This window comes from Oryctolagus cuniculus, chromosome 15 (assembly GCF_964237555.1).
Source record: "Oryctolagus cuniculus chromosome 15, mOryCun1.1, whole genome shotgun sequence".
Lineage (NCBI taxonomy): Eukaryota > Metazoa > Chordata > Mammalia > Lagomorpha > Leporidae > Oryctolagus > Oryctolagus cuniculus.
This window is the reverse complement of record NC_091446.1, coordinates 4,522,297-4,540,729: the sequence shown is the minus strand read 5'-3', so window position 1 is coordinate 4,540,729 and position 18,433 is coordinate 4,522,297. Positions and strand designations below refer to the sequence as shown.

General features: G+C 54.8%; 1 protein-coding gene across 2 annotated transcripts in view; it reads left to right on the top strand.

Annotated features, from left to right (window-relative positions):
- The window catches only part of DOCK1 (dedicator of cytokinesis 1), a 494,355-nt gene that overhangs the window by 331,796 nt on the left and 144,126 nt on the right, over positions 1-18,433 (top strand). The gene's annotated exons all lie outside the window — the stretch shown is intronic.

Sequence of the window (18,433 nt, the reverse complement as noted above, 5' to 3'; positions counted from 1 at the left end):
TGGAGGTTGACTGGAAGACAAAGCAAAACGGAACCTGGAGGGTTGCCAGGTTCGCGCTGGCTGGTCCTTGCCTTTTGTAATGGGAGACTGACGGGGTGTGACCTGCATCTTTATACCCGTGTGAGACGTGGAGCGAGAGGACATCAGAGGGTAGCGATCAGTTCGGGACTCGGGATTCGGCTCCCAGATAAGGAGGTGATGGTTTCAAGGCATCATCATGGTTACTTACATTTGCACCGGTCTGGAACACTGCCTGATCGGACAGGGGGTTTTGCTGACCTGCTCGATTTAATTCGGTCTAGTTTTTGAGTATTCAAACATTGGAATACATCTGTCCAAACTCTTTTCTGGGCATGGCTTTCTCCGGAATCAGTTAATCTTCTTACAAATGTTGAAATTTCATCCCAACCTGCAGTGTGTGTGAGATTGTGTTGCTGGGCTTCTCGTGTGTCCAGGCGCCGCTCACTTATTTACGTTCATCATGGCCATGAAGAGAAGGTGCCGGACAACCCAGGGCGGGGTCTGCCCTCTGCTCAGGGCGGAGCTCTCTGCTCTTGATCCCTTTGCCTGCAGCCCTGGCTCAGTGCTTTGGGGCCTCTCCTACTGCTTCTCTCACCTGTGACGCAAGCAGTTCCCACCAGGAAGTGTCTTCTCCATCCATTAACAAAGTACCTTTCACCAACCCAACACACCTGTTATACGCGCACACACAGGATCACAGTTCAATTTCCCATGCTTGTTTTGTAACTTGGCACTTTCTCTCCCTTTAAATGCAATGTGTTTCTCTATATCCTTCTGAGAGATCAGAGTCCAGGATGGTGAGCTCAGTGCTGTGACTGCCAGAGTGAATTTGGCATCTCCCCGGGACAGGAAAGGGCCAGAAGCCCTAGCGAGGGATTCCGCTCCGGAGAGGCCAGATTTCATGGGGTCGAATCCTGTCAGTGCTCAGAAGGACATTCACAGAGCTGGCTGTTTGTGGGTTTGCTGTCATGTGGTTTTGTTGCTGTGGGAGAATTTCACTGCTGAGGGCTTGGATCACAGAAAGTGCACCATCTGCCTTGGGGTGGGGGCTGGGGGCCGGCGTCAAGGCCACGGCACCAGCGGCAGCCTGAGGGTGGTGGGGCCTGGGGAACTGGCAACGTTCATCCCCGCTCACCCTCCCTCACAAACAGCCCTGCTCCCCAGGAAGGGCACGGCTTTGTGCAAACTGAAAACATGCGTGGAAAGCATTGGGGACTTGAGAGGTTCTTGGTTTATTGCATTTCATCATCTTCTTATCCATTCTTTGAAGTCTGGGGTTTTAGTTGATGTTATTTCTAAGTAAGTTATTTCTAAGATGTGTGGGTTCACTCTGGAAGCCTTGGACGTGATGGTTTGAAGCACACCTAAGGATGGCTTTCTCCTCTGTAGCAGAATACAGCAGTGGCCGCAGCGCACACAACACGCTGTCACAACACAACCTACAGACAGAAAATATACACATGCGTGTTTCAGCGAAGTGATAGGCATTCAAAGTCAGCACCATGAAAACATTCTGGAGGGAAACTTTCTCCGGAGCCCAGCCTGCCTGTTCTTACCCCAGTGCACCACTGAAGAAAGCTGCTTGATGAACTGCAGTCCTCTCCAGGTGGCCTGCCTGGGACGTGCCCAGCTCGGAGGCCACTGTTGGTGGCACTGAGGCCGTAGGTCTGCTTCCGGTACTCGCCGACGTGCTTTTCCGCTGAGCCTCCCAATGGCATGGGAGATGTTCCTTTGAGGCTGAGTTGGCAGCAGGACTTCAGGACAGGTACTAAGTTGGCCCAGTGGTGGGCCCAGGTACTTGCTGTCGCCGCTGTTCTGTCGTATGCCCTGAGGAGCTTTGGCAGCTGCCCTGTAGTGGCTCCCTGCCTGCGCGTGGTATAGTGTGCACACCAGGGCCATTGTCACCATGGGCGCCACGTCCCCAACCACGCCCTCCCAGAGTTCTGGTCTTCCCTGATGGCATTGTCACAAGTTATTTTAAATGCTTTCCGTAACGTTTCATCTATAGCACGTGTGCTTTTGCACTTGGCTTAGTAATTGAAACAGAACTGGAGCAGGTGTTCGGTGTGAGGTGAGCGGCCTGCTCCTGTCCCCACCTTCCGTCTGGGAGTGCCTGGGTTAAGTCCCAGCTCTGCTTCTGACTCCTGCTTCCTGCTCATGCCCACGGGAGGCAGTAGATGCCGGCTCAGATACACACTGGGATGGGGTCAGTTCCTGGTTCCTGGTTTCAGCCTGGCCCAGCCCTGGTTCTATGGGTATTGGGGAGTGAATCACCGGATGGGAGGTCTCTGTCTCAGTCTCTCTGCCCTCCAAATAAATGCATAAAAACTAAAACAACCCTCACAAATAATTTCTAGATCCTTCCTGATTGTTCATGCAGAATGTATTGCTTGTAGCAGAGATATTTTTACAGTCTGGCTTTATTCCGGGTACCTCTTTACTAAATTCCAAGATGCAAAATCAAACTCTCAGAGAAGTGGCCGTGATGGAGAGCTCTCAGCCAGGACTCTTCTGGAGGGAACTCGCTCGAGAGGGAAGTCTGAAAAGGGCAAAGTCTGCTCAAGAAGGCTTGGAGCCGGCGCACAGCTCCCTGTGAGCGCCCCGCTGGTGGGGTCGCCCGCAGCCCCAGGCACTTCACGCGGGAGGACACACTTCTCTCTATGCAGCAGGAAGCCAAGCACTGCTGGTGTCATGCACAAAACATCTCTCAAAGCCAACACGGAGAAAATACAAGGGCACTTCAAAAAAAGTCTGTGCAAAGTGGGATTAAAAGAGATTTATTTGGGGTAAAAGTAGTTTGAAGTCCACGTATATGAGGAGTCTTCAACAAGTTTATGAAAAATGTGTCATAACAAAACTATGCACTCACTTAAAAAACATTTCTTGGCAATAAACTAGGTTGGTTGTCTTTTTTTTTTTTTTTTTTTTTTTTTTTGAGAGACAGCACTCTCGCCCACTGGTTCATTTCCCCGGATGTCTTGCAACGGCTGCAGGAGCCAAACGGGGGAGCTGGACGCTCAGTCCTGGTCTCCCACATGTGTGGCAGGAACCTGACTGCTCACTGCTGCATTGGCGGGAAGGGAGAGCCTGGAATAGAACCCTGGCGCCCCAAAGTAGGACACAGGTGTCCCCATTGCTAGGCCACACGCCAACCCCTAAATTCTCTTTTAATTCCGTTTTCCTCGAATTTTATGAAATTCCTTCGTGTATTCTGTTAGGTCCTCCCATAGAGAATTTTTACCCCAGCACAGCTGGGACTTGTGGGGCCTGGCGCCCTCTGTGTTCTGCTGTTGTGGAGGGGGCAGAAGCCCGGTTAACTGCCAGCTGGTGGCAGTGCCGCAGGGTGTGAGCTGTCTCCAGGGGACAGTTGACCGGGTCTGGACAAGTCTGCGGGCCCATGGGCGTCTCGTGGGTTGGGACAGGGGCTGCTGTGAGGCATGCTTCTGGCAAGGACAGTCCCCAGCACCGAGCATCCGTCGACCCGAAAGTCACTGCTGTTTGCACATTCTTAGTGATGAAACCGATCGCAGTGATGCCACGAAGTGAGCAGAAGTACACGGCATCCTCGTGGCCACCTCCTCTCCCTCTCCCTCTCCCCAGTCGCCCTCCTCTGCTCCGTGACATCAGCAAATCCCGGACCCTTGGGAGCACACGGCGGCAGCAGCTGCTGCACGGTTCAGGCCTGGCCTTCCTCGCAGTGCCTGCCGGGTGCCCCGACTTCACAGGAGAACGCGGAGGGCCTGACCCAAGTCCCTGAGTGATGGCGGGAGCGGGCGGGCACGGGCATCACTGACATGAGCCGAGATGCCAGGGCCGCCTCCCCTGGTGCTTGGCATGTGGGACTGGAGTGGAGTGGTACCAGGTCTCTTCTCAGGGTGCTTGGATTTCCAGCCTGTGCCCCTCCTGCTGCTGAGCAGGGGCTGAGGTGAAGCCCCTGCCTCTGGTCCCCTGCTCTCCATCCAGAGGCCAGTGTGAGTACAGCGCTAGGGAGCTGGGCTCTAGGACCCAGTCTGTCTGGTCCAATGCAAGCTCTAGCGCGTGCTGCTTTGTCATGTTTGGGAAATGGGCTCTGGGCCTCAGGCCTTTCACTGCGAAGTCGAGCCCTGCTGAGGTGCTGCAGGGAGGCAGTGTGATGGCGCACGGGGAGTCTCGGCCAGAGTCTGGCCCACGGTGACCCCCAGCGAGCTGTGTCTGCAGCAAGTTCCTTTCCCAAGGAGATATTAAGTCACCGTCCTCCACATGGGAGACTCTGGCCCTGGGTAGAGACCGGAAGCACAGGCATTTCTGGAGAGGCAGAATCCTTGCACCTGTACTGAGAAATTCTGCGCTTCCATAAATCCACTGGCTTCCTGTGGGATCCATGCATATATTTAAATGAGAGTTTTCCTGGATTTATAGGCAACTCAACCAGATTTTAGTTAGTTATTTATATGAAAGAGAGAGAGAGACAGAGAGAGAGAGACAGAGAGACAGAGAGAGAGAGACAGAGAGAGAGAGAATCTTCCGTTTCCATCCCGGGTTCACTCCCCAGATGGCTGCGATGGCCAGGACTGGGCTAGGCCAAAACCGGAAGCCAGGAGCTTCTTCCAGGTCTCCCACATGGGTGCAGGGACCCAACACTGGGCCATCCTCCGCTGATTTCCCAGTCACATCAGCAGGGAGCTGGATGGGAAGTGGAGCAGCCGGGACGTGAACTGATGCTCCCATGGGATCTGGCACTGCACGTGACGACTTCGCCTGCCACGCCGTGACGCCAGCGCAGGTGTACCTGACGGTTCCGAGCAGGATGTGGTGTCTGTGAGTAGCCTCAAGTTTGCCGGCTGAACAGTCACGCAAAGTCTCCTGGAACCAACCAGAGCCGAGGCTTCAGTCCCCACAGGTGTGTTCCAGTCCTCCCAGGTGTGTCAGATCCTCAGACACGAGCGGAGCCCACCTGAGCCCCTGGCTTGCAGGTGAGAGTCCGAGACTCCTGTGGGCTGAAGGAGGTGGCCCGGCCCCAAGTGTGAGCGAGCAGGCAGCAGAGCTGACCCAGGGGCCCGCTGGTCTTAATCCCAGACTGAGCCCATCAGTGTGTGAGATGCAGGTGGCGACAGGCACCGTGCAGGGTCAGAGGGACAGAGCCAGGTGCACACAGGCCTCCTCAGAGGCCAGGCACGGTGGCCACAGCGGTGCCCACAATGCTCAGTGTCAGGGACAGTGCAGGACACCGTCCACAGAGCCCCCGTCTCTCCATCCCCTCCCTTGTCCCTGGTGCAGAGCCGCTTGGGCTTGGGCATCTGAAGCAGGTGCCACCATCCTGCTTCGAACAGGACTCCGGAAGGGCTGGCAGGTGTCCAGAGCGGGTTAAGATGCCAGGGCACACTCGGCCTCGGCCTGCGTTTGCTTTGTTTCCACCAACCTCTCGCGTGGAGTGGGGATTCTATGGCGCTGCCTCTTCCTTGGGATCTGACTGGGTTGCACCCCCACTTATTTAGTTTTCAGAAATGACCATGATGTCCTCTTCTGTCCCTGTGCTGTTCTCGATGGGCACACCTGGGATGAGGCCTTGGGTCAGGTGTGTCAGGCCCAGATGCCGCTGCCTACCCTGGGACTGCAGCTTTGCCTCTGAATACGTAGGGGGTTTTGTTGGCTGACGTTTAAGATTTCTTTGGAAGACTCTTGGGGAAAGGAAGAAGGCGGGCTTGCCGTCTGGGACTGTCCCAGTAGCCAGGCTGAGCCTTCTCTCTGCACGGCTGCCCCGTGGAATGTGGCCTTTGGAATGACATCACCTGGAAAAGTGAACCAGAGATCCCACTGTTATTTATCAAGCTCCTGCCATCGACCTGCGTGAGATCAGAAATGAAGTTGGATTATGTCGTGTCTCCACCTTCAAGGAAGTCTGCCAGTGGCATACTTACGTTTAGAAAGCCCACACATATAGTATATTTTCAGATCACAGCAGAGTAATAATATTTAATATAATTTCTCCATAGAAACGAAGTGTTAGCGAGACTGACATCTATCCATTTTTGCTCATATAAAACCCTTTGATGTGGCATTCACTGTATCTTTGTAAAGATTTTATGTATTTGAGAGAGTTACAGAGAGAAAGGTCTTCCATCCAATGGTTCACTCCCCAGATGGCCACAACAACTGGAGCTGAGCCAAGAAAGCAAGGAGCTTCCCCCGAGTCTCCTACATGGGTGCCGGGGCCCGAGGACCTGGCTCATCTTCTACTGCTTTCCCAGGCCACAGCAGAGAGCTGGATGGGAAGTGGAGCAGCCGGGACTCGAACCGGTGCTCATAATGGGATGTGGCACTGCAGGCAGGGGCGTTACTTGCTACGCCACAGCACCGGCCCCATTTGCTGTATTTCACATGGCATTATGTACACTGAGTGGGGTCTTGCTGTGTCATGCTGTGTCATGCCATGCTCCCCAGCAGGCAATAGGTGTTCAGCAAACAGCGGCTGTGCAGTTGCCTAACTCAGAGTATGAGCGTCGACAGGAAACTTTGTCATCACGTCAGTGGGCAAACACAGGAACACTTCTGTAGCAGCTGCCACGTGGAATAAAGTGCACTTTCCTTTTTACTATTTGGGTACACACACACACACACACAAAAACCTCCTGACATAAATACGTAAATATGCAGGAAATCCCGACCTGTGAAGCGTGCGCTCCTGGGATGGGAGTGTCCCAGTGCAGCCCGGCAGCCAGGAGGGAGGGCCGCGTCTGGCCGCCCCGCGCCGATGGTACCGCGGCTGCAGGTGCTCCAGCTGTGGGGGGCTGCTCTTGCTGTTTTGCTGTTAACCTTTCCAGCGAGACTTCAGACGAGGGTTTTCACTTAATACTGTACCTGTCAGATTCCCAGAGCTGCAAGTAAATTGAAGATACAAATTATGTTGTGAAGTGAAATATTTTGTGTTATTCTACAGTTTGGTTGATTTAGGAAGAAAATGAACTCTGACAGCTTGATCTTTTCAGTTCAGTGGACTCAAATGGTCCGAAACTAAAGCCTGGCGCCCAAAGACTCGGCTTCCCTCGCTGCGCTCCCCGCTCAGGGCCCGGTGCCCACCGGCTGCGTGTGCTGGACGCCCAGCGTCTGAGCGAGAGAGGCAGGGAGGCGCCCAGCGTGAAGAGCTGTGCACATGGGCGGGAGCCGAGGCCCCGTCCCGCCTCACCCCACGGCCGCCTCTTAGCTCTGCCGGCAGCGTGCACGCTGTTTTCCTAGGCAGAAAAGCCCTCCCTTTCCTTCCTGTGCTTCGCTCTGTTGCCTCTGGGCCGGGGGCCTGCGTGGGATGCAGAGGCCTCGCTGAGGTTAGAGGGGCGCCCTCTCTTCCCCCCCGCACACCCCGTTCCTTGTGACTGCACTGGGCAGCCTGGCTCTGCGAGCTTGGTGGGGGCGGGGCACGGGGTGAAGGCCATCCCAGCGGACTCTGCACCTGGGTTACGACGGGTAGGGTGCAGGGTTTGGCGCGAGTGCCTTGTAGGGCCGCGCGCCTTGGACTGAAGCCCACGCATGGACCCCTCCAGCCTTGGGTTGGCTTCCAAGAGCTTCCCATCAGACGTCCTTCCAACTGCGCCAGGCTCTTCCTTCGCTGCACCCGAGAGGGTGAGGCAGCTGCTTGGGCCTTGGCCAGCGGTGCCGTCCACTCCGGACCAGGACGCCCCTCCCCCCGCCCGGCCCCGCTCACTCAGCGCTGGCCTGGCCTCTCTCTCTTTTCCCCAAGGGCCCCAGGACTGAGGGGTCAGGAAGCTGATGTGCGGCTCACGCGGAATGCGATTGCTCTGCTGGGTAAATGGCCGTCTCGTTCCCATCGACGCTGGCAGCCTGTGGTGTGGAAGGTGTTTTTAATTAGTTATTAACCTGCGCGTGATGTGGAAATGGAATACAAGGAGCGAGCTGAATAGCTGGATGTGTTTCCTTATTTTTGAGATAAAAACCAAGAATTAAGCTGGGCTTGCACTGAATGGGGGGTTTCTGCCCCGTGAGGCGCTGGGAGATACGCATGATCTGCGTGTTGTTGACGGTGCCTGGCGTGTCTAGCTGTTCTCCCACGGGCTGTGCACCCCGCAGTGTGCCGTGCGCGGAGGGGAGCTCCCAGGGCGGGCAGGACCCAGGAGCGAGGCATTGTCCTGCCCGTTCGTGGCTCCGGGGCAGTTCTTCACCATGATGGGAAGATGTACCTGTAGTGAGGAGGGGGCGCTGGCTCGGGCAGGGGCCATGGGGAACCTTGTGGAGCGGGAAGCTGGCTGGGCTCCCTGTGATTTCAAGGATTCACCAGGAACCATAAAACAGGGAAAGAATGCCGCTGGCTGGGGTTCTGGTCTCCACGCCGGAGCTGATCGGAACCTCTGGGCAGTGATCTGCAGCAGGGGATGGTTTGTCTTGGGTGGAGGCCATGAATGGGGAGAGGGGACAGAGACAGTTGGGGTGTTCTGGGGAGGCAGGGCCATAATGGTGTAGGGAAAGGCACAATCAAGGAAAAGTCATTGCATTTTTGCTTCGAGTCAAAGGGGTGGGGGACACCTTGCAGGAGAAGTGGGGGTGGGAACTCAGCAGCTCCATTTCGGCCCAGCTCCCTGTTTCTCAACCTCCCCCCCCACCACCTCCACCGCCATGATCACCATTCTAAGGAGAAGGATTAAGTGAAATTTAAATTTAATTAAGAAGAGAAGTTAAATGCCAGGGAAGATTTTGTGGGGTGCAGGGTGTGCTGTGGAGGGCCCCAAGCAGTGTGAAATCTAAACCTGTCTTTGCTGCACCCGCTTTGGGGAGATGCTGCCCCAGTGTGAAGACAGGTGCTTAGAGACAGCCGGAGAGGGAAGGGGAGCCAGCCCCTAGGGGTTCCAGGCTGGAGTTGAGCAGGAAGGTAAAGTTAGAAGCTACCATTTTGGGTGTCATTAGCATTTAGATGATGGTGTTGAGACCACCTGGGGAGGGAGCCAAGGCAGGCAGAGCTCCCTGAGGTTAGCAGAGGCAGACAAGGGAGTGTGTGGCCAGCAGGGGAGGAAAGAGAGAAGACAAAGCCCAATTGCTGTGTGTGGATTCCTGAGAAGTCACAGAGGACTTGGCTGCCTTGGGGCACTGCTGATGCTGTGGGTGAGTGGCCCGAGGAAGCTGACGTGGGCGTGGGCACCCCTGCCGGTGTTGTGTCCTGCTCTGGGTCAGAGAAATGGTGTCTGCAGGGAGTTGTGATGCCAAGAGCGTGTCAGATCTGTTTGTTGTTTAGGATAATTTGGTAGAAAGAGAAACAGATAGTGGAGGTGGGGGTGGGGTGGGGGTGGGGGTGATGAGGGCATCGGGTCCAGAGGGAAGCCTTGGCTGGGGTGGGCTGGCGTTGGGGGCTCCCTCAGGACAAGGGGGGGGCGACAGACCGGGTTTGGTTGGGGGGTGGGGAAATCCCTGCGTGGCTTCTCTCTGCTGCTTCCCCCCAGGGTGAACCCATACCATTAGCAAGAAAGGTGCAGGGAGAGTCAGAGCTCACGGTGTAGCTGTCATTGTGAGGTCTGTGTTAGTGTTTCACCTACAGCTGTTTTCCCCACCTCTGTACGCAGGAGGCGGGTGGACAGAGGCCGGGGCCGCTCCTGACCGAAGGCCTGGGAGGGGCCTGAGCCTGGAGAGGCCTCTAAAGCCGTCCAGGGCTGTCCCTGCTCTGAGTGCATCCGGTGCACCTCGTCTTTTAAGCCTCAGCAAACCCTCTCAGCCACAACCCTCCGGTTTCTCAAAGTAGCCGGCTCAGACGTCCTGTCACTCAGGTGGGGGCCGGGGTGGGCTGTGGGGGACAGCCCACCAAGGTGGCTTGGGGCTGCGTACCTCCATTCCACCGTGGGTGGTGTCCGCTCCGCTCAGCTCAGCTCAGCTCAGCATTGGGACGTGCCTTTTGGGTCATGGTGCAGCCAATTGTCCTTCCCTGCCACCTGCCACCCCGTGGCCTCTACTCCAGTTTGGAATCTGTTAAGAGCCTGTGGCTCCTGCCCCCCCCCACTCCACCCCCCCCCCCCGCGCCCCAGGACTCTCTCCTTCCTCCCCACAAGCCCTGAGGACACTAAAGGGTGCACTGTAGCCTTGAGCTCATTGGCGGGCCCAGCTGGGGCTCCGCGCAGGCAGGGGCCTCTCTCTGCGGGTTTTGCTGGGAGCGGGAGTATGCACTCTGACGGCCTCTTGCTAAGGCCCGAGCCTCTTGCTAAGGCCCGGGAAGTCTCGGTGCAGCAAAGATTTTGAGGATGACATTCTTCCTGGATCCTCGAGCCCCCTGCGGTCTCCGAGAGGCCTTTATGTTTCCAGTTCTCTGCTGCACGCGCCGGAAGGGAATTCGGAATCCCACGATAAGCATCGTGGGCCGGGTCCTGGCAAGCAGCCGGTCAGTGTGCTCAGAGCCGGCGAGCCTAATGGACCACATGCATCTTCCTGATCAGGTCCCTACAGGCAGAAGTGCCTCGTGTCTCGGGCGCAGCTGGAAACAGGCAGCCTGGACTACGGGATTCCAGTCCCGCTCCTCTGCCTGGGCAACGGAGCTCAAGGGATGCACACTCAGCTTCCCTTTCAGAAAAGAGTTTTCTAGAAACTTCTGTTGTACACCAGTGGTTCGAATGGCCTTTTGGCTTTAAAAAAAAAAAAAAAATGGTTCATTTAGAATCTGCTGAAGGGCATGGTAAGATGGCTCTTGGGAGCCTGTGTCCCAGGTGGGCCTGCCTGGGGACACGTCTCTGCGTCTGATTTCAGCTTCCTGCTAATGTGTACCCTAAACGGCAGCGGTGGTGGTGCACGTGGGTGGTCCCTGCCAATCATCTGTGAGACCCAGATTGGGTCGCTGGATCCTAGCTTCAGCCTGGTCCAGCTCTGGCTGTTGTGGACATTCGGGGGAATGAATTAGTAAATGGGAGATCTCTCTCTCTGTCTCTCTCTCTCTCTCTGTCTCTCTCTCTCTCTCTCTCCTTGTACCCACCCATCCTTCTCACCACCCCCCCCACCTTTCCAATAAAGAAAAATATAAAAACAAATCTGCTGAAACATTTCACCGAATCCAATCATAAACCCTATTGGTTGGTAAACAGAAAATTTGCTCAGGTCGGTAGATCGTTAAAAAGCATAATACATATGAAGTGACTTCAAAAAGCTCATGGAAAAATGGAGTTGAAATATAGGTTTAAATTCATGAAAATAATTTTAATGTCCTAACTTTTCATGATATTCATTTTCCATGAACTTTCTAAAGATCCTGCATGTGCATGGATTTCTAAATGCTTACATAAAAATAAAGTTATCTTTGGATTCCATTAATTTCTGAAGTGCCTTGGTATAAACCTAGGGTGTTTTGTTCTGAGGTTGCTCCTTTTCCTTGGGGTGTGTGATTTCAAGGGGCCCCCTGATGAGATCTCCCCTTCTCTTTGGGTGTAAGACCCCCTGCCAGGAGCCTGCCTGCATACCTGTGCATTGTCTTACACCCTTCTGGTCTGACAGCAGGTTTTAAACTGAGTCATTTTTTTTTAAAGTCTTTTTAAAGCTCTTTACTTCATTCTCATGGAAAAGTCAACTTTCCATTTATAGTCCTATTTTATCATTTTATATAATATGTCATAAATAATGCAATTCAATAACAGAGTTAACCAGTATAGACTGGGTAAGGAGCACACTCAGCTGTGCCAGTGGGCCCTGCACGTGTGAGACGCACACCCCACGCGTGCACACTTTGTTTCCGGACATCGAGGCCATGTGGCGACGTCCCTCATGGAAGGGTGTTGCGTTACAGATTTATGGGGGAAAAAAAAAAACACCAAAGGGAAAAGCGAGATTCTCACAGGTCAGTGTGGGTGTGAGCAATTTTGCCTACAGAGGCCCCAAGTCAGTGACCGCACCTTTCAGGAAGAGACCCAGGGTCTGCTGTGAGGACAGACCTGCAGGTGCCGAGGTCACGGCCAGCACAGGACTGCCAGGAGTGCAGGTGCCACTGTTCAGTGCTCCCCATAGCTCCACACTCACCTCCCCGAGCCTCAGAAAAGGAGGCTGTGGGGCTGGAGTTCCCTGGGCCGAGGGAGAATGAGGTCAGGACAGGGAGGCCCAGGTCAGCCAGGTGTGAACAGAGGGCCGATGCCACTCTGTGACTTCCCTCCTCGGGCACTGAGCCAGAGCCCCGGTCACGGTCACAGTCACGGTCACGTCGGGGTGGGGGCACCACGTGCACTGTGACACTGGCAGGGGAGGGGCTGCAGGATCCTCAGAGGGGAAGGGGAGACACTGCTTATTCCTGGGAGAGCTGTGTTCTGATCCCCTCCCTCTGCACCGAGGAGCAGGCTCTTCCCATTGTTTGCCGAAGGGGGGTCTCCTCCTGTGAGGACCTGGGGATCCAGCGAGCACGTGTGGATCCGTTGCTAATGAGAGAATGGGACACAGATCAGCACTCAGACGCTTGCGTCCCTAGCCATCCCCTCCCCCACGCCCTCTGCCCCCACGAGAGCCTCCCCGTGCCCTGGAGATTTGGGGTCCCCAGGACATCTCTGGGGACTGGTTCGGTTCTGTTGTTCCTGCTCCATATTTTGGTTATAATTCTCCCACTTGGGGTTTCCGTAAAGGCGTATCAACCCACACACGTGACTTTCACAGCAAGGAACACTCACGATGCTTGAAAAGCAACGTGCAAAGCCCTGGATCGTTTGTTAGACTGCTGGGTGAACTTCCCCCAGATTATTAGCACATACCGTGAACAGCGTAATCAAAACATTTAATATTCATTGAGCCATTTGGCCAGGTCACACGCTGCTTGCATTAACTATTATTTTGTCAGTCGTCCCCACAGCCACAGAGGGCAGACCCTAAGGTCCTTATTTTGCATGTGAGGGAGCTGAAGTCGGCACTGACTTAGGGGACCCCACTTTGCCCAGCTCCAGAGTCTGTGCCTACTTTTAAACTCTCCAGCTGTTGTTATTATCATGAGCCCCGGCTGTACCTTCTTTATCGCTGTTTAACCTCTGTTGTACACTTTTGGGGTGAGTGGGGAAAGGCAGAGGCCGAGAACACCTGACGATTCATCCTTGGATACACATCCCCTTGTCTGTTGTTCTGGTACGGAACTGCTGCACCAGCGTTCACCCTGAGCCAGCCATGGCCACATCTGACGCCAGACGCCCTGCTGGGATTTCAATACAGACGTAGGAGTGCTCTCTGCAGGGGCCTGTCTCAGCTCTTTCCAGATTTGCACTTTGGCAAACCAGCACAGAAACAGGGCATCCCCCGGGCTGCAGCTGTATCGGGAGAAGGCTGCTGTCCACGTCCTGACAGTGCTGACGGGTGTGCTCTCTGGGAGGATGAGAGGACCTGGGAGTTTGTAACACATTATCAGGTGTAAAGGCAATAGGTGTCGGTTCCTCCCTTACTCAGTCATCCACAGCACGGCTGTGTCATAGTCTCTCCATATCCGAGTTGTAGAACAGTGACCTCAAAATGGAGTCAAATGTCTTATTTTGAGAACACATTCATTTTTAAGAAATTTTCGTGGTTTTAAAATTTTATTTCGTATGTTTTTACTTTTGCAAGAGGGAGAAACCTTTGTTCTTTGAGTAAAATGCCCCAGTTGTGAATGTCTTTTTTCCTTAGATATATATATATATATATATTTTTTATATGAAAGTCAGAGTTACAGAGAGGGGGAGAGACAGAGATCTCCATCCACTGCTTCACTCCCCAAATGGCTGCAACCGTGCAACCACTGAGGCTGGGCCAGGCTGAAGCCAGGAGCCAGGGGCTTCCTCCAGGTCTCCCATGTGAAAGCAGGGACCCACACACGTGGGCCGTCTTCTGCTGCTTTCCCAGGTGCATTGGCCGGGAGCTGGTCAGAGGTGGCGCAGCCGGGACGTGAACTGGCCCACGTGGGTTGCCAGCATCAGAAGTCGCAGCTGTACTTACAACGCCACAACGCTGGCCGCAGGATTTTTGTTTTTCGCGTGGATAAAGCACCACACATTTCCCACAGCGCCTCGCTCACCCCTTCTCATCAGCTGCATCCGGGCAACCCAATGCACTGGGACAACTGGAGGCCAAAATGAGGGTAATTCACTCCGGCTTGCCAGCTGTTGGGGACGGAGTTGGGATCGATCCGTGGTCCTCGCGGTGCCGTGACTGCTGGCTGAGCACTGGGACATCAGAGGATTCTGTGCCTGCGGCAGAGGCAAGGTTGTGCCAGTGCCTTAGGGCTTAGAGTTGAGACACGAAGCCCATCGCCCCCCAGCCTGTCCTGCGGGGTCCAGTGCGCCTGCCCTGCACACCCGCGGTGCTTGAGAGCTGATCTCCGAGCCGGCGCTGTGGCACGGCAGGTGAAGCCGCCATCTGCGGTGCCGGCATCCTCTTGTAAGCACCAGCTCAGTTTCCAGCCTCTCCACTTCTGATCCAGCCCCCTGCGGACGCCCAGCCTGGGAAACCAGCGGAAGATGGCTCGGGTGCTTGGGCGCCTGCGACCAAAGGGGAGACCTGGAAGAAGCTCCCGACACCTGGCTGTTGGCCTGGCCCAGCTCTGACCACTGCGGCCATTTGGGGAGTGCACCGGGGGGTGGAAAATCTCTGTCTGTCTCCCTCTCTCTCTAATCCAGACTTTCAAATAAATGAAGAAATCTTTGAAAAGGAATAAAAGAACTGAATGCCCCCTCCTTTTCATTTTTCTGCTCCAAACTGGGGAACATCTGGAATAGTTCCAGCCTGTTCGTTTGTGACGCTGGACAGAAGAAAGGACGGCTCGTCCAGCCCCGGCTCCCTGTTTTCCTCCTGAGTTTCAGCAAAGTTCATCTAGCAAGTTACACCTTTGGAATTTACAGTGAAGCCACATTTAATATGTTTCCACTTAGCAAGTATTTGCTTTAAATGATGACCTTGGCAGCCTCGTCGGGTTCGTGGAGGAGATTCTGTCTGTGTTTCCAGCGTGGCTGCAGGTGGAGATGCTTGGGCTTTGCTACAGGAGACGGTTTTAGTTTTAAGTTGAAAAGTGGTTTTGGGGGCCGATGTTGTGGCATAACGGGTAAAGCCGCCACCTGGGATGCCAGAATCCCCTGTGGGCACCAGTTGAAGTCCCGGCTGCTCCACTTCTGATCCAGCTCCCTGCTATGGCCTGGGAAAAGCAATGGAAGATGGCCCAAGTGCTTGGGCCCTGCACCCACATGGGAGACCGAGAAGAAGCTCCTGGCTCCTGGCTTCTATCTGGCCCAGCCTCGGCCGTTGCAGCCATTTGGGGAGTGAACCAGTGGATGGAAGACCTCTCTTTCTCTTTGTCTCTTCCTCTCTGTCTGTAACTCTGAATTTCAAATAAATGAATAAATAAATATTTAAGGAAAAAAAAGGAAATTGGATTTGTTCAGCGCCCTCCAAGAAGCAAAGTCATAAAGCAGCAGCTTCCCTAAAATGCACTGCCAGCATCATAATTGGTAGAAAGTTAGCAGGAAAGGGGGATTAGCTCGTCGAGCCGTGGCATAGCAAATTGCCGTGGTCTCAAGTAGTTTTGTGGCTTGTTGAGAAAATGATCCAGAGTTTAGAGCGTGTGCTCACCGTGGTGACGCTGCAGAGCCCCGCATGCAGCAGCCATTGCCGGGGGCACAGCTCACACCCCTCCTAGAGCAACGGGAAGGGGCGCATTGTGAGCAGGTCGCTGTTCGCCAGGGGTCTGCTCCGCCCAGGGGACTCTCTGGCAGGTGCACCACAGGCATGGGGTGTCCCTGGAGCGTCCCTGCCCTGTGTCAGTGCCTGGCTTCCTCTGCCTCCTGCCCCACGCCTCAGTGGCATGGCCCAGGAGGGGCCCTGAGGGCCTGTGTCCAGCAGAGGCTACCTGGAGCTCATCCCGCACTCGGGACTGCTCTGCCGCGGGAGCCGAGGTGCCTGTGTGAACAGAGCGCGTGCAGAATCAAACGGAGCAGGGCAGTGGCTGAGGCAGGCGAGTGGCTGTCCACTTCGAACTGTGGGGGGTCCCCGGCCTGACCCCGAGCCCAGGGATATGGGGCGAGCAGGGCACTGACCACCCAGGATCTGTGATGATGGGTCACTGCTGAGACCCAGAGCGTGTTACAGCTTCCTGCTTGCTTGGTTGCTTCTGGCTTGGCTGGGGTTTCTCTCTCTCTCTCTCTCTCTGTCTGTCTCTCTGTCTCTCTCTCTCTCTCTCTCTCTCTCTGTCTCTCTCTCATATCCTAGGAGAACTGCTGTTAGTCGAGGTGGATGTGTAGACAGCCAAGGGTTATGGGAGAAATACTCCCAGATGGAGGTGCACCCTGTGTACTGTGGCCGCCAGCCCAGGGTCCCCTGCCCTGTCGAGCAGATGCCCGGGGGCCTGAGCTCTGAAGAGAGAATGGGGTCTGAAGGCAGAAGCGGGGGTGGTGCCTGCGACTTTGAGAGCCCAGCGTGCACTGAGAGGTACCCGAGGCCTTTGGGGACTCGGCTGCTGAGCCGGCGTGGCTGAACGGCGGGCACTGTGGGACTCAGCAGTGTGCGGTCTTGGGGAGGCGCACTGCAGACGGCAGGTGTGCAGTTGCCCTAAGGAGCCAGGCATTCCCGCTTGGCAAGGGCAGGTCTGCCTGGTTCCCACTGGGGCTGTGACCGGTTCTCAACCTTAGTGGCTGGAAACGGCCTGCATTTTTGTTTACTGTCTTCAGCTCTGGAGGTCAGAAGCCTGGAACAGTCTCATGGGGATGACCAGGCAGTGTCGGGGCTGCGTGCTTCCCGGCAGGCTCTAGGTGAGACATCCCCTACCACCCATCATGTCTTTTCCAGCTTCCAGAGGCCACCTGCATTCCTGGGCTTAGGGCCCCTCCCCTGACTCTGCTGCCCATCACTCCCACTCCCAAGGGCCATCGTGAGCCTGCTGGGGCCGTCTGGATGATCCAGGCAAAATTCTACATCTGGGGTCGGATGGTGAGCAGCTGGGGTCCCCTGTGATGTCACGTCACCCTGCACAGCTGCTGGGGTTGTCCTCCATGCTGACCAGGGTGCTCTGTCTTGCTGATGCCAGTCTGGAACAGGGCCTGCACCTCGACGGTGTTTGAAAATGCTCCTGGTGTGTGTAGCAGGTACACCATGAACATCCGCTTTCCTCTTTCCTTTTTCTTTCCTGCCCTGTGAGTACTCGGGGAGATATATTTCACTTTGGTAAGTTCTGGTATTGGAGCCGGCGCTGTGGCGTAGTGGGTTAATCCTCCGCCTGCAGTGCCAGCATCCCATATAGGCTCCAGTTTGGGTCCTGGCTGCTCCTCTTCCGATCCAGCTCTCTGTTATGGCCTGGGAAAGCAGTAGAGGATGGCCCAAGTCCTTGGGCCTCCGCACCCATATGGGAGACCCAGAAGAAGCTCCTGGCTCCTGGCTTCGGATCAGTGGCCACCTGGAGGAGTGAACCAGAGAATGGGACATCTGCCTCCCTCTCTCTCTCTCTCTCTCTCTCTCTCTCTCTCTCTCTCCCTCTCTGAAACTTGGCCTTTCAAATAAATAAATAAATCTTAAAAAAAAATCTGGCACAAGGTTTGTGGGGGCAGTGACCAACATTTTTCCATTCTCCTGGTAAACACTGCGATTCCTCAATGCAGACAGCCTCCATTCCTTGGTGTTTTCTTTGACGTATCTAAGTTAGTCTCCAGTTAGCTGAATTCTTAATAACTAGACAGTTTTCCGTATCCATCAAATCTTATCAAATTGTGACACTGATCCTAGAAAAGAACTCAGGAAAACTCCATCACGTTAACAATTATGAGACCATTGCTCTTTTTAGCACTTGGTTGGAGGAAATCCTTGGGTTACACACAGGCGTGACTGGGCTGGGCGTTGGGGTGCAGTGGTTAAGCTGCTGCCTGGGGTTAAGTCCCTGCTCCATTCCAGCCCAGCTTCCTGTTAACGCACCTGGGGGCTGCAGGTTCCTGGGTTCCTGCCGGAAGTTTGGGAGCTCTGGATGGAGTTCCTGGCTCAGGATTCAGCCTGGCCTGGCCTCGGCCAGTGTGGGCGTTTGAGGAGTGACCCAGCAGATGCAAGATCTGTTTCTGACTCTCTATCTGTCACTCTGCCTTTTAAATAAACAAATAACTTAAAATAAATAGGTATAATTAATATTTTGGAGGTTCTTCATTTGGCTGCATATTTTTTTAAAAAAAGAATTATTTATTCATTTGTTTGAAAGGCAGAACAGCAGAGAGAGTAAAAGACAGAGAGTGAGAGATCTTCCTTCGCTGGTCCACCCCCGCAGTGGCCACAATGGACCAGGTTGGGCCAGGCTGAAGCCAGAGCCGTGGAACAGAGGATGCCGACGCTGCACGTGGCAGCTTAGCCCACTGTGCCACAATGCCAGCCCCGACTGTTCTGAGACCTCCCTAGACCTAAGCAGGCATCCAGTTGACGCTCCTTTGCGGCGGACTTTTTGTTTTTCAAGAAAAAGAGGAAAAGGCATTTTCTACAGTGACAGTGGGGGCCATCGGGGGCT